The sequence below is a fragment of the Sinocyclocheilus grahami genome, unplaced genomic scaffold, assembly GCF_001515645.1.
Source record: "Sinocyclocheilus grahami isolate Dianchi unplaced genomic scaffold, SAMN03320097.WGS_v1.1 scaffold1312.1, whole genome shotgun sequence".
NCBI lineage: Eukaryota > Metazoa > Chordata > Actinopteri > Cypriniformes > Cyprinidae > Sinocyclocheilus > Sinocyclocheilus grahami.
The window spans coordinates 331,171-344,079 of record NW_015506491.1 but is presented as its reverse complement, the minus strand read 5'-3'; the positions used below and the strand labels follow the sequence as shown (position 1 = coordinate 344,079).

General features: G+C 43.2%; 1 protein-coding gene and 1 long non-coding RNA gene across 2 annotated transcripts in view; one reads left to right on the top strand and one right to left on the bottom strand.

Annotated features, from left to right (window-relative positions):
- LOC107569105 (uncharacterized) overlaps window positions 1-12,475 on the top strand; it is a 17,372-nt gene extending 4,897 nt beyond the window's left edge. The window contains exons 2-3 of the long non-coding RNA XR_001606863.1: window positions 2,531-2,533; window positions 12,460-12,475. This is a non-coding gene — a long non-coding RNA (uncharacterized lncRNA). The remainder of the gene's footprint in view (window positions 1-2,530; window positions 2,534-12,459) is intronic.
- Window positions 1-12,909, bottom strand: part of LOC107569100 (NACHT, LRR and PYD domains-containing protein 12-like) — a 319,086-nt gene that overhangs the window by 35,751 nt on the left and 270,426 nt on the right. The gene's annotated exons all lie outside the window — the stretch shown is intronic.

Genomic DNA, 12,909 nt, shown 5'->3' with positions numbered 1-12,909 from the left:
TGGCGGGGGGGGGGGGGGGGGGGGTGTATGCATGTGGGGCAGCGCCTGCATGCACAGGCAGTGTCTGAGCGGCCAATCAATAGCCTATACAAGGCAGGGAAAAGAGTGTTGGAGCTTCGGCGGGTTTTTCCCAGAGGAAAAGAAACTGAAGTACCTGTGGCAGGCGAACCAGTCTGGAATGACGTTGCAACCGGTGACCAATGCACAACCAATTTTCTCGGAGGTTTTGGCGTTCACACCCGGTCTGCGCAAGCAAATAATCCGACACACTTAGCCACACTTGCCTGCATGTACCGTTCTCGTCACATCTGTTCCCTTCCGCTCACTCCCAGACTTCCGTTTTGCCTCTCTTTTATATCATTTCCGCCATTACCTCCTAATTTGCAGGCAGGGTGCAAAAGCTGGTATGGATCCATATCCATATTGCCACAGTGAAACCATTCAAGGAACAGATGTTCAGTGCTACTTGTGACTAGCTATGCATTGATAATCAAAAAATACATATTTACATCCTCACTCTGAGCTGGGACAGAGTGGCAACTATATTCACGAATGTGAATGTGTAACCTTTTTGGGCCCTATCATACACCCGGTGCAATGCGGCGCAAGTGTTTTTGCTAGTTTCAGCCCGACGCAGTTCTCATTTTCCCGTCCTGCGCCGCGTTGTTTAAATAGCAAATGCATTTGCACCCATTTGTGCACGCATGGGCATGCTGGTCTATAGCCTAAGCTGGTGTGTTCAAGCGCATTGTTGGCGCGTTGCTATTTTGAGGAACTGAAAATAGACTGCGCCATAGACCAACTCAAACCAGGTCTAAAGTCTGGCACAATATTTTTTCTTTGTTATTTAAAGAGCGCATTAGTAATATGCGCCTATAGGCAGGTGCACAACACGCGTACACTTTGCTTATTATACACACAGGGATGCGCAGCAGCACACAAACATTTTTAAAAATGAAAAATTACATTCCACCATGTAAATAGCGAACTCGTCATGGCGCGAGCGCAACTGGCTTTTAAAGGGGATGGGAGATGAGACTCTGATTGGTTTATTGCACGTTACGCCCAAAAAACACCCATTACTCATTAAGAGAATAGGGATAACCCGTTTAGACCATGCGCGCCGACTGTTTTCCCGTCGTTATACTAGCAAAAGTGGATTCGGACACGCCCTGAGTGCACCTGCACCATGCGCTTTAGACCTTGCGCTTAGATCATTAAAATAGGGCCCTTTATATGCTTGATGTGTTTTATGTAATCGGTGGAGTTTAATCTGTGTTTAATAGGGCCCTTTATATGCTTGATGTGTTTTATGTAATCGGTGGAGTTTAATCTGTGTTTAATACATTTACCAACATTTACCAACGTACCATGTGTGTGTAAGATATGTGAAGTTTAGTGTTGAACGAATGGTCGCGATATTTGCAGAACATTGATGTGAATGAAATGTTGGTATTCGGTACCATACTCGCATTACAACACTTTATTGAAGTATTAACGAAACTTACCAAGATGCTCCCCGCGGGATAGATGGAGCATTATGTTAATTTATGCACGAAGAGGAACAGTACGGGGCGTGGCCCCGCCCTGCAGCAATACCTGATTGGAACACCGCGTCATGGGACAGACGTATGCGGCTTGCTCAAAACCCAATGTCCGAACAGATTCAGGGCCTTTCGCTCTTTTGCCTTCCGTCTGAGTGCGCTCCCACTTGCTCTCACTCGCTCAACACCAGCTGATGCTTCGTGGCCCTGAAGAAATCTTCAAAGTCTTGCAAACTCCAACTCTCAGAAGAACTTCTAGCACATCACACTTGCGTAACCAAGCAACCGCCAAAGCCGAAGCTCTATCTGGTCAGCAACTATCCATTCATCATGAGTGTTTTCCCAAAAAGACGTCATCCAAGGACTGAGTGCCAACCAACCAGAAGAGCCAGGATTCCCTCAGCCAGAAAAGGAAACCCGCCCTTAGTGCGAACACAAGTAACAGACAAAATCTTCTCCTTGCTGAGACTGGTGCTAAATCTATCTTAAGCAGCTAAAGATAAGCCAAATCTCTACTTTTTGATTTTCTCAGGTTGCAATTTAAGAACAAGTAGGAAATACTAGACTTTTGGGAATCCATTCAAACTCAGTAACTCCCATCCTCACAACTGTATGTGTGTGTGTGTGTGTGTTTAGTAGTGTAGTTTCATGTATCTTAGAGTAGCTCAATAAAACTTAAAACTATTGCTGATAAATATCTTTTAAGTCAGATAATTAAAGGACCCACAAGAATTGCTAAATCATCTAAGACACAGTTAGACCTAATATTCACAAACAAACCTGAAAGGATAATCAAGAGTTATAATTTGATCACTGGGTTATCTGATCACAATTTAACCTTGGTTGCTCGGAAACTGACCAAAAATAGGTTTAAAAACAATGCGACAAATTCTAATAATGTTTTCTGTTGTATACCTAAAGGAAAGTTAGTAGAGTTCAATGAGGAAATAGCTAGTTTAAAGTGGGATGATATATTATCTTCTCAGGATGTAGAGTATGGCTGTAACACACTCATCAATAGGACTAACTCTGTAAGGGACAAATTTACTATAAAAGTTCAGAAAAAAATAGGTATAAAAATAATCTACCTTGGTTCAGTGAAAATTTATGGAAGCTGATGAAGAACAGGGACTCAGCATTAAAGATGGCTATTAAGACAGGAAGGTATATCGACAGGCTTTGTTATAAAGGACTGCGGAATAAAGTTATTCGAGAGCTGAGAGTAGCTAAATCAAATTATTATCTTCACCAATTGAACGTGACAAAAGTAAACAGTAAATTGATTTGGAAAAATGTTAATAGTCTTCTACAGATGTAGATAAATTCTCCAGGAGATCTCAAGATCAAAGTTCAAGGAATTTTTATTCTAGATGATTATTCCATTGCTACTGTTTTTAATAATTTTTTGATTAATTCTGTTAACGATTAAATTAGTAAAAATGGAAAGAATTATTCTACCGTCTGATGTTGATAGCCAAGGTTTTAACCTAGCCATGACTAATGAAACACAGGTTAACAAAGTTATCAGCTCATTAAGAAATACTAAATGTAGGGATGTTTACCAATTTCATATTAAGTTTCTTAAAACTCATAAAGATACTTTAGCTCATGTTATCTCTCATTTAATTAATTTATCATTTGAATATAGTGTTTTTCCTACTGCATGGAAGCAAGCCATTGTTTCTCCTATTTTTAAATCTGGGGATCACTTTGAGGTAAGTAACTATAGACCAATCAGCATATTGCCCATAGTCTCAAAGGTTGCAGAAAAGGTAGTTCTTGAACAATTGACATCTTATCTTAATAAAGCTCAGGTTGGTTTACACTGTATGCAATTTGGTTTCAGAGTAAATCATTCTACTGAAACAGCTACTTTACATTTAACAGAGCAAATAAAATCTAAACTTGACAAAGGTGGAACAGTTGGTGCCATATTTTTAGATTTGCACAAAGCTTTCGACACGGTTAATCACAACGTTCATCTCTCTAAATTATCTGTGTTCCAATTTTCATCTGGGGCTTTAGCATGGATCTTATCATATTTATCAAATAGACAGCAATGTGTAAAAATTAAAGGGGTTCACTCCAATAACTTAAACTGTACAATGGGCATACCCCAAGGATCAATATTAGGCCCTTTATTATTTAGTTTGTACATTAATGATCTCCCACAACAGTGCGAAGGGATACAAGTGCAAATGTATGCTGACAATACAATCAAGACGCAAATGACAGACAGAGAAGGCATGATATATATAGCTGGGATAATGATGAACAGGTGTTACCGATCAGACCAGGATTAGTGAGCAGGGGACTATGGGAAATGGAGTTTAACACAAACAACGTAAAACAGAAGAGCGCCCTCAAGTGACCAGTCCAGGTCACCACAACAAACACTGTGACAATCTGCATCCAGGATCCTACTTAAGTACCATTGAGCAGAGCAGGGGGCTCTTCATTAGGGATCTTCTGATTTCTGACTGTCTAAAAACTAAAGTTTTCGTGATTATAGAGAAAAATTACACTATTTGTTATTTGCTACCAGGGTGCAGCCTACTTAAATGTATTTAATCACCCTGTATCCTCTGAGTAAGACCAGAACTGGTGAGTTTGTGCCATGTGTTCAACGTTGGCCAAGTGAATTACTAAGCGATACCAGTTTGTTAATGAACGAATAATTGAAAATATGAGATTTCCAGATTAATCAAATATCTAAATTAGTAAACAATCGATATTTGTGATCGGTTTTCAATTAGGAATATTGCCTAAATTTAACGATTGCTTGAAATTGGTGTCAGATTGAACACAACGCTAGACTAAAATTGAAACTAAATCCTGATAAATTAACCCTCTTAGCGCCAAAGTCGCAAAATTGCGACAAGACGTCATACTTAATCAAATAGACTGTAGTTCCTAATATGGTGTAATATCTCATTTGTATTCCCTACCACTAGATGGCAGACATGTAGTACTTCGATTCTAGACCAAAATTACGTTACCTTCCTATTCAAAGTGTTCGAGGAAATAGCAGAGCAAGTGAGCTTTCGTGTCATTGATGCGGAAGCAGTTCAGTTCATAGCGTGCGGGTAAGCTGTGAGATTTGTGAGAGAAAATCGCCAAATGGCTAATAAAAGTTGTACCGTGAGGATGTGTTGCAAATGTTATTCGCCGATTCTGACTCTGAAGGGGAATATTTGCCTTTTGGAAATGATGATCGGTCTTCTAATAACCGCACTTCTCCCGGTGCATCTTTGCAGCGCAGTGGTGCCGCCGTGCAAGGCGCGAGTGTTCGATGATTTCGACCCTTTGCCCAACGGGGATGGGGGTGGCAGGGCAATATCTATTATTTCCTGAATATTACTGATGAACAGATCAAAAAGTAGGCTACTGTTCACATGCGTTTTATTACTATATAGTACAGTAATATAGTAATAATTTAGTACTTTCTCCTGTTTTATTGTTGGTTTCCTCTTTTCTGATAATTTGGAATGAGGATAAAAAGAAAAAAAAAACAAATAGGTTCAAACATCAATTCAGTATCTACTATTTCCTGAATATTATGACATTCAGGAGGGCCGCCCCCTGATGACGTCATACTATGCAAATTAGATGAGAATATTTACATCCCACATAAACTTTCAGTCATGCCCAACATTTTTCTAATTTACATTAGATCTCTATCTTTAAGCCCTTTTAAGCTACAAGCTTTTGAAATCTTGATGTCAAAATCCAGCATTTTTCCAAAAAAATCCTGGCGCCTAAAGGGTTAAGTGAACTTTGCAGACGCGCAAGTAAAAAACCTACACACATTATACCTTCGCCCACCAACTGGATTCCATCTTTGGGCCAATCTGGGTGGATCCTTACACCTGCAACTTGTGTGAATGTGTGAGTGCATGTGTTAATGTGTTAGATTAGTTTATGTGTCCAATGTGTTATTTGTCCAATAAATTCTTGTTCTTGTATCACTTTGATCTGTGCTGGTTAAGGTCACAATAATTGAGAAAGCCAATCAAATAAAAGAAGGTTGGAAAGATGTTTGACGTATGTTGCATTTTCACATCAATGTTATAAGAGACCCAAAATCACAGCACTTGCATGAGATTGAGTTCATGTGGAGTAGCATTTACTGTGAACCAAGCTGCTCCGAAACATATGTAAACTCAGTGTAAACACTGGATCATGAGCCGCTTGCATGTAAATGAACAAACATAGTGTGTATGTTCAGAAAATGCGCTGTATGTTCAGAAAATTACATCACAAGCTTTACAATCTGATAATCACACTAAGCATTTTGATTTATTTGATCAAAACCCATTTACCTCAGTGTCTGCAGCTGACAGTCTGGACTCTTCAGTTCATCAGAAAGCAGCTTCACTACAGAATCCTGCAGGTCATTGTTACTCAGGTCCAGCTCTCTCAGGACTGAGTTTGATGATTGTAGAGCTGAAGACAAACTCTTACAGGACTGAGCAGTGAGATTACAGAACTGTAGCCTGTGTGGAGAACAAAACAAACAGCAATATTATTGTTTGTCTGATAGGGGTTATAATCTGGAGCACAGATGACTTAAAAAAAAACCTTTGACTGTAGTAATACATTTGAAGTAAATTCAGCAATCAGTGAATACATCTTATGGTTTTATCTTTAAGAAAATGTAAGGCTATAACTTGCTCCAATTCCAGCAAGTTTGCATTTATTTAAATTACCAAAGCAGATTATCCAAAAGGGTACAAATACAAAGAAGAATAAAAACAGAAAACACAGCTAGCAAACATGTATAGACAATAACTGATCATAAATCACACAAGATGATAAAGGTAAACAAACTAATTAGTAACTATGGAAACAAATGAGATCATACTCAGGAACCAAAGAAACAAAGGACACAGAAAATAAACACAGGAAAGTAGAACTCAGATAGGATGAAAATAACTTCAAAATAAGAGTCCCAGAACAGAAACAGAGTTCAGCCTCTGTGGCTCCCTCCAATCACCACCAGAGGGAACCATCACCGGAGTACTAACCGATCCTTTCGGACTTCAATTCCCGCAATGCCCCATGCCTGAGACTAATCACCTGCACAGGTGTTTCCCATTGCCCGGTCTATTTAAACTGTGCCTTCCCTGCTCTCATTGCGAAGTCTTGTTTTGCCTTGCAGACATTTCTGAGCGGTTTCCCTGTGTTTGATTATCTGTTGATTACCTGGACTGTTTACCCGTTGACGACTACTTGCTGCCTATCTATTCTGACCCTGCCAGCCTCGTGGGTTTATGCTATTGTTTGTCTGCCGCCTGCCTCGACCCTGATCACGAACTCTGTTTGCGATTCTGACCAGCCTTCATTGTATCTGATGCCAGTTACCGATTTATGCCTGTATGACCTGCCTTGTGAACTAATAAAGCTGCACATGGATCCTATCGCCACTGCCTCTGCGTTACAGAAGACTTCGCCCGAAATTGATCCAGCAGTGTTCTATCACTTCACCACAGAGGTATCTGCTCAAGCATCGGTTCTGGCCACACACCAACAACAAGTAAACTGACTTACCTCGCTAACTGAGGAGATGGTAAAGACCTTGCAAGCCCTTCGTCTGCAAGCACCCGAAGCTCACGCCCCTCTTCCGAATCCACCGCTTCAAGCCCCGGCTTCACCTACCTCCACCGCCAGCCCTCGTTTAGCGTTCCCCGAGAACTTTGATGGCTCACCCTCAAAATGTAAGGGTTTTTTACTCCAATGTTCCAAGTTTGTTCACCAACAACCCATGTTGTATCCCACAGACGATTGTCGCATCGCATTTGTCTGTTCGCTACTCACTGGAAGGGCGTTGGAGTGGGCTAGCGCGGTGTGGAGTGAGAATCATACTGTCTTCCCTTCCTTCTCGGTCTTCATCCAGCGGTTTAAGGAAGTGTTCGAACATCCTGTTGAGGGAAAGGAGGCAGGTGAGCAGCTGTTATCTCTACGCCAAGGAAGAGGTTTGGCGTCAGATTATGCTCTCTCGTTCCGCACTCTCGCTGCACAAACAGGGTGGCCGGAGGATCCTCTCAAACTACACTTCCGCAGAGGTCTGAGCATGGTCTGAATTAGCCTGTCGAGACGAGGGGAGATCCTTGAATCAATTCATTGACCTGGCCATTCGGATTGACAACCTCCTTCGCTCTCGTTGTCAGACTCGGCTCTCTTCGGCTCCAGTCGGCACCTCATCGCCACCGCTTGACACAGAACCCATGCAGATCGGCTTTACTCATCTCAGAGGAGAGAGAGAGATGCATTCGCCAGAATCTGTGCCTATACTGCGGATTATCTGGACACATGAGATCTTCCTTTCCCACTCGTCCACCTCGCAATCTTTCTCCGGTGAGTCTGAACCTCAGTTCTTCCACTGCTTTAGAGATTCCAGTCATCTTAAAGATTAAAGGGAAGATCACTGAGGCTATGGCTTTGATTGACTCAGGGGCTGCAGGAAATTTCATTGATGCTAGTTTTGCTAAGACTCATAATATTCCTCTTGTTCCCTGTGTATCTCATTTGGCAGTGGCAGCGCTAGATGGCCGACCATTGGGCACTGGCCAAATTCAATTCACTACCAAGGACCTTCAATTATGCACTGGAGCTCTTCACACCGAACTTATCCGCCTCTTCGTATTTCAATCTCCAAGAACACCTATCATTCTGGGACTGCCTTGGCTAGAGAAGCACAACCCCTCTATCTCATGGTCCGAAGGACAGATTATACAGTGGTCAGAGTCCTGCCATCAGAATTGTCTCAACGCTACTCCAGTCAGAAAGGAGAGGGATTGCACACCTGTATATCAGCTCCCTGTAGAATACCACGATCTCACGGAGGCCTTCAGTAAGATAAAAGCTTCTCAACTACCTCCTCATAGAATGAGTGACTGTGCCATCGAACTCCAACCTGGTTCACATCCTCCCAAGGGGAGGGTTATCCCCTTATCTCAACCTGAAACTGAGGCTATGAAGTCCTATATTGAGGAGGAACTCTCTAAGGGTTTTATTAGACCATCCACATCACCTGCCTTTGCTGGGTTCTTCTTTGTCAAGAAGAAGGATGAGGTCTTCGTCCTTGCATTGATTACGAGGACTCAATGACATTACCATTAAGTTTCGCTACCCCTTGCCCCTAGTCCCTGCAGCTCTGGAACAGCTCCGAAAGGCAAGATACTTCACCAAACTGGATCTTCGCAGTGCTTACAACCTTATTCGCATCCGTGAGGGTGATGAATGGAAGACTGTGTTCTCTACAGCAACTGGGCATTACGAGTATTTTGTTATGCCGTTCGGGCTTGCCAACAGTCCTGCAGTGATCCAGGCCTTCATCAATGATGTGTTCAGAGACATGTTAAATCGATGGGTCATTGTTTACATTGATGACATCTTAATTTACTCAGATTCATACGAGGATCATGTCAAGCATGTCCGGGCGGTCTTACAATGTCTCATCAACCACCAGCTATATGCCAAAGCCGAAAAGTGTGTTTCACCAGGAGACAGTATAATTCCTCGGGTACGTGATCAGTTTGGGAGGGGTAGCCATGGATGACAAGAAGGTACGAGCCGTTGTCAACTGGTCTCTACCGGCCACCTTAAAAGAACTACAATGCTTTCTAGGATTTGCCAACTTCTATCTGAGATTAATTCGTAACTTCAGCACAGTGGCAGCTCCCATGACTTCTATGATTAAGAAGGGTAGTCAACGCCTCGAATGGTCCTCAGCAGCCCATTCAGCCTTCCAAACCCTCAAGGAGAGATTTACAACCGCACCTATCTTGTACCATCCCGACCCAGAACGAGAGTTCATTGTGGAAGTGGACGCATCCAGCACTGGCATTGGGGCAGTTCTCTCTCAACGACATGGTAACCCGCCTAAATTATATCCCTGCGCCTTTTATTCCCGCAAACTCAATCCCACCGAACAGAATTACGATGTGGACAACCGAGAATTTCTTGCCGTGAAGGTCGCCTTTGAGAAGTAGCGTCACTGGCTCGAGGGAGCCAAACACCCCTTTACTGTACTCACCGATCACCGCAATCTGGAATATCTGAAATCAGCCAAAAGACTCAATCACAGACAGGCAAGATGGTCACTGTTCTTCACCAGATTCGACTTCACGATAACCTACCATCCAGGCTCTCAAAACACTAAGGCGGATAACCTATCTTGACTCTACGAATCATCCACACTGTCTCCCAGTCAGGAATCCATCATTCCATCTACCATCATTCTCGCACCCATTCAATGGGACATCATGACTGAAATCACAGACGCTCAGGGCACCGAACCACCACCAGCCGAAACCCCACCTAATCTCACATATGTACCGCAAACCCTACAACAAAGAGTCATTTATTTAGTTCACTCAACTCCCAGCTCCGGACACCCAGGTATAGCAGCTACACTTCAGTTAGTAAATAATCGCTTCTGGTGGCCCACTCTACAAGCAGACACAATCGCCTTCATCATAGACTGTTCAACTTGCAACATAACCAAATCCCCTCATCAACTGCCTGCTGGTCTCCTACAACCATTACCAATCCCACAACCCCCCTGGTCCCACATAGCCATCGACTTCCTAACCGATCTGCCTGCCTCACAGGGTCACACTACCATTCTCACAGTTATAGATCACTTTTCCAAGGCCTGCCGCCTGATTCCTCTACCCAAACTACCCACTGCTCTTGAGACAGCCAAGGTCCTCTGCAACTACGTGTTCAGGTTTTACAGCCTTCCTGAGGACGTGGTTTCTGATCGAGGTCCTCAATTCATCTTCCGAGTCTGGTCAGCCTTTTGCCGACAACTCAGAACATCAGTGTCAGTCTCACCTCTGGGTATCACCCACAGTCAACGGTCAGGTGGAACGTCTCAATCAAGAACTCACTCGATTCCTCCGATCATACTGCCATCGTAATCAGACCGACTGGAGCCGCTACTTACTATGGGCCGAGTATGCTCAGAATTCACTCTGCAAACCTGCAACAGGTATCACCCCTTTCCAATGTGTCCTGGGTTTCCAACCCCCATTATTCCCATGGTCCGGGAAACCATCAGAACTTCCGGCCATTAATTCATGGCTGCAATGAAGCGAGGAGACATGGAATGAGGCTCATGTTCATCTCCAAAGAGCAGTTCATCGAACAAGGGAGCAAGCTAATCGCCATCGGCACACCAATCCCAACTATCAGCCGGGTCAGTGGGTCTGGTTGTCCAATCGGGATCTTCGTCTCCGGTTACCTTGCAAGAAGCTCAGTCCCAGGTACGTGGGTCCATTCAAAATTCTCAGACAAATAACTCCTGTTTCATTCCGTTTGGCTTTGCCTGCCCATTATCGTATCTCACCCCCTTTTCATGTCTCTTTGCTCAAGCCCTCTGGTGGTCCGAGAGGAGTGGAGGACCAGGAGGAGGCTGGTGACCAGAGGGTTCCTCCCATCACCATAGACGGCGAGGAGGCGTACCGAGTTCGGGAGATTCTAGACTCTCGTCGCCGGGGCAGAATGATCCAGTACTTAGTGGACTGGGAGGAGTACGGTCCGGAGGAACGGTAGAAGATATTCTGGATCCCTCTCTTACCACAGATTTTCACAGAGACCACCTGGATAGACCTGCCCCAAGACCCCGCGGAAGACCCCGGCGTCGTCTGCCTCTGCGCGTCAGGAGCCGCTCACAGGGGAGGGGCTCTGTCACAAGTTCAGCCTCTGTGGCTCCCTCCGATCACCACCAGAGGGAACCATCACCGGAGTACTAACCAATACTTTCGGACTTCAATTCCCGCAATGCCCCATGCCTGAGACTAATCACCTGCACAGGTGTTTCCCATTGCCCGGTCTATTTAAACTGTGCCTTCCCTGCTCTCATTGCGAAGTCTTGTTTTGCCTTGCAGACATTTCTGAGCGTTTTCCCTGTGTTTGATTATCTGTTGATTACCTGGACTGTTAACCCGTTGACGACTGCTTGCTGCCTACCTATTCTGACCCTGCCAGCCTCGTGGATTTATGCTATTGTTTGTCTGCCGCCTGCCTCGACCCTGATCACAAACTCTGTTTACGATTCTGCCCAGCCTTCGTTGTATCTGATGCCAGTTACCGATTTATGCCTGTATGACCTGCCTTGTGAACTAATAAAGCTGCACATGGATCCTAATGCCACTGCCTCTGCGTTACAGCCGCTCCCTGCTTGCACATAACAAAAAGTGTTTTTTTATAATCACGAAACTGTAACTTGCTAAATCAGTGATAGTCAGAAGGCGGAAGGACCCTAATGATGTGCCCCATGCTCCATTCATTGGTACTTCGGAATGATCTATCCTGGACACAGATTTGCGGACACACCAGACTGCACTTTAATCTACTAGATAATGATTTCAGAAGAGATCAGAATAAATCAAATATAATAATTTATTTGTCAGGTAAAATGTATCATGGCAATTAAGTAATTAAACAATTAGAAGCCAGTTCAGAAAGGATAATGCAATTGTGAATCGCACTGTAACCACATGGAAATTCTACGCTTCTGTACATGGATTACTGTAGCTATATGGGAAATAGCCAAGTTTTCCACGTAGGAGACAAACAAATTCAACATAGTCACACATGTAAATTGAAATTGCTGAATAATTCCAATGTTACAGTTATTAAAATTTTACACAAGACACATGGTCTCGAATGCATAGAATCTACAACCTTTTACCTAAGTATTTCAAACAACACAAAGCAAAGCAATCATGTGTTTTAAAGAATAAATTTGACTAGTCTATGTGCACATGTAGGAGCACAAACAACTATACAGTGTGCTCTATGAGCTCAATGTGTTTAACACAATTACACATTTGAAAAATCAAAAGAAATGCATACCTGACAGCAGAGAGACACACAGCAGCATGTTTAGAGTTCTAGTGCAGAGCTCCAGAGACTCACACGGTGTGGGGGTTTTCTCGTTACAGAATCCCAAATGACTATAATGCCATTTTGCTTATATATCCAGACCAGAACAAAGAAATCTTCAAATCAGTTGTAAAAGCATAAAATACCTTTTGGTTTGTTAGGATCTCATGACCCAAAAGCACACCTGACCGGAGAAGGGAAAACATTTTCACAGACCCTGAGGGAGATAGTCAGGAGATAGTCAACAGCAAAGAAAGTTTTCAATCTTTCTCATAATATAAATGACTGCTGTGAAATTGAGACCATTTAACCAATCGCACGGAGACACACAAAATTATACCAAACATGAAAGTGTTAAGATATAATAACCACAATATGTAAGTATAGTAACTTGAGTTCCCATTCAGTCAGTCACGTTCAACGTTACGTCAGTGACTGACGAATTGGGATCTCGCCCGAGAGCCCAATC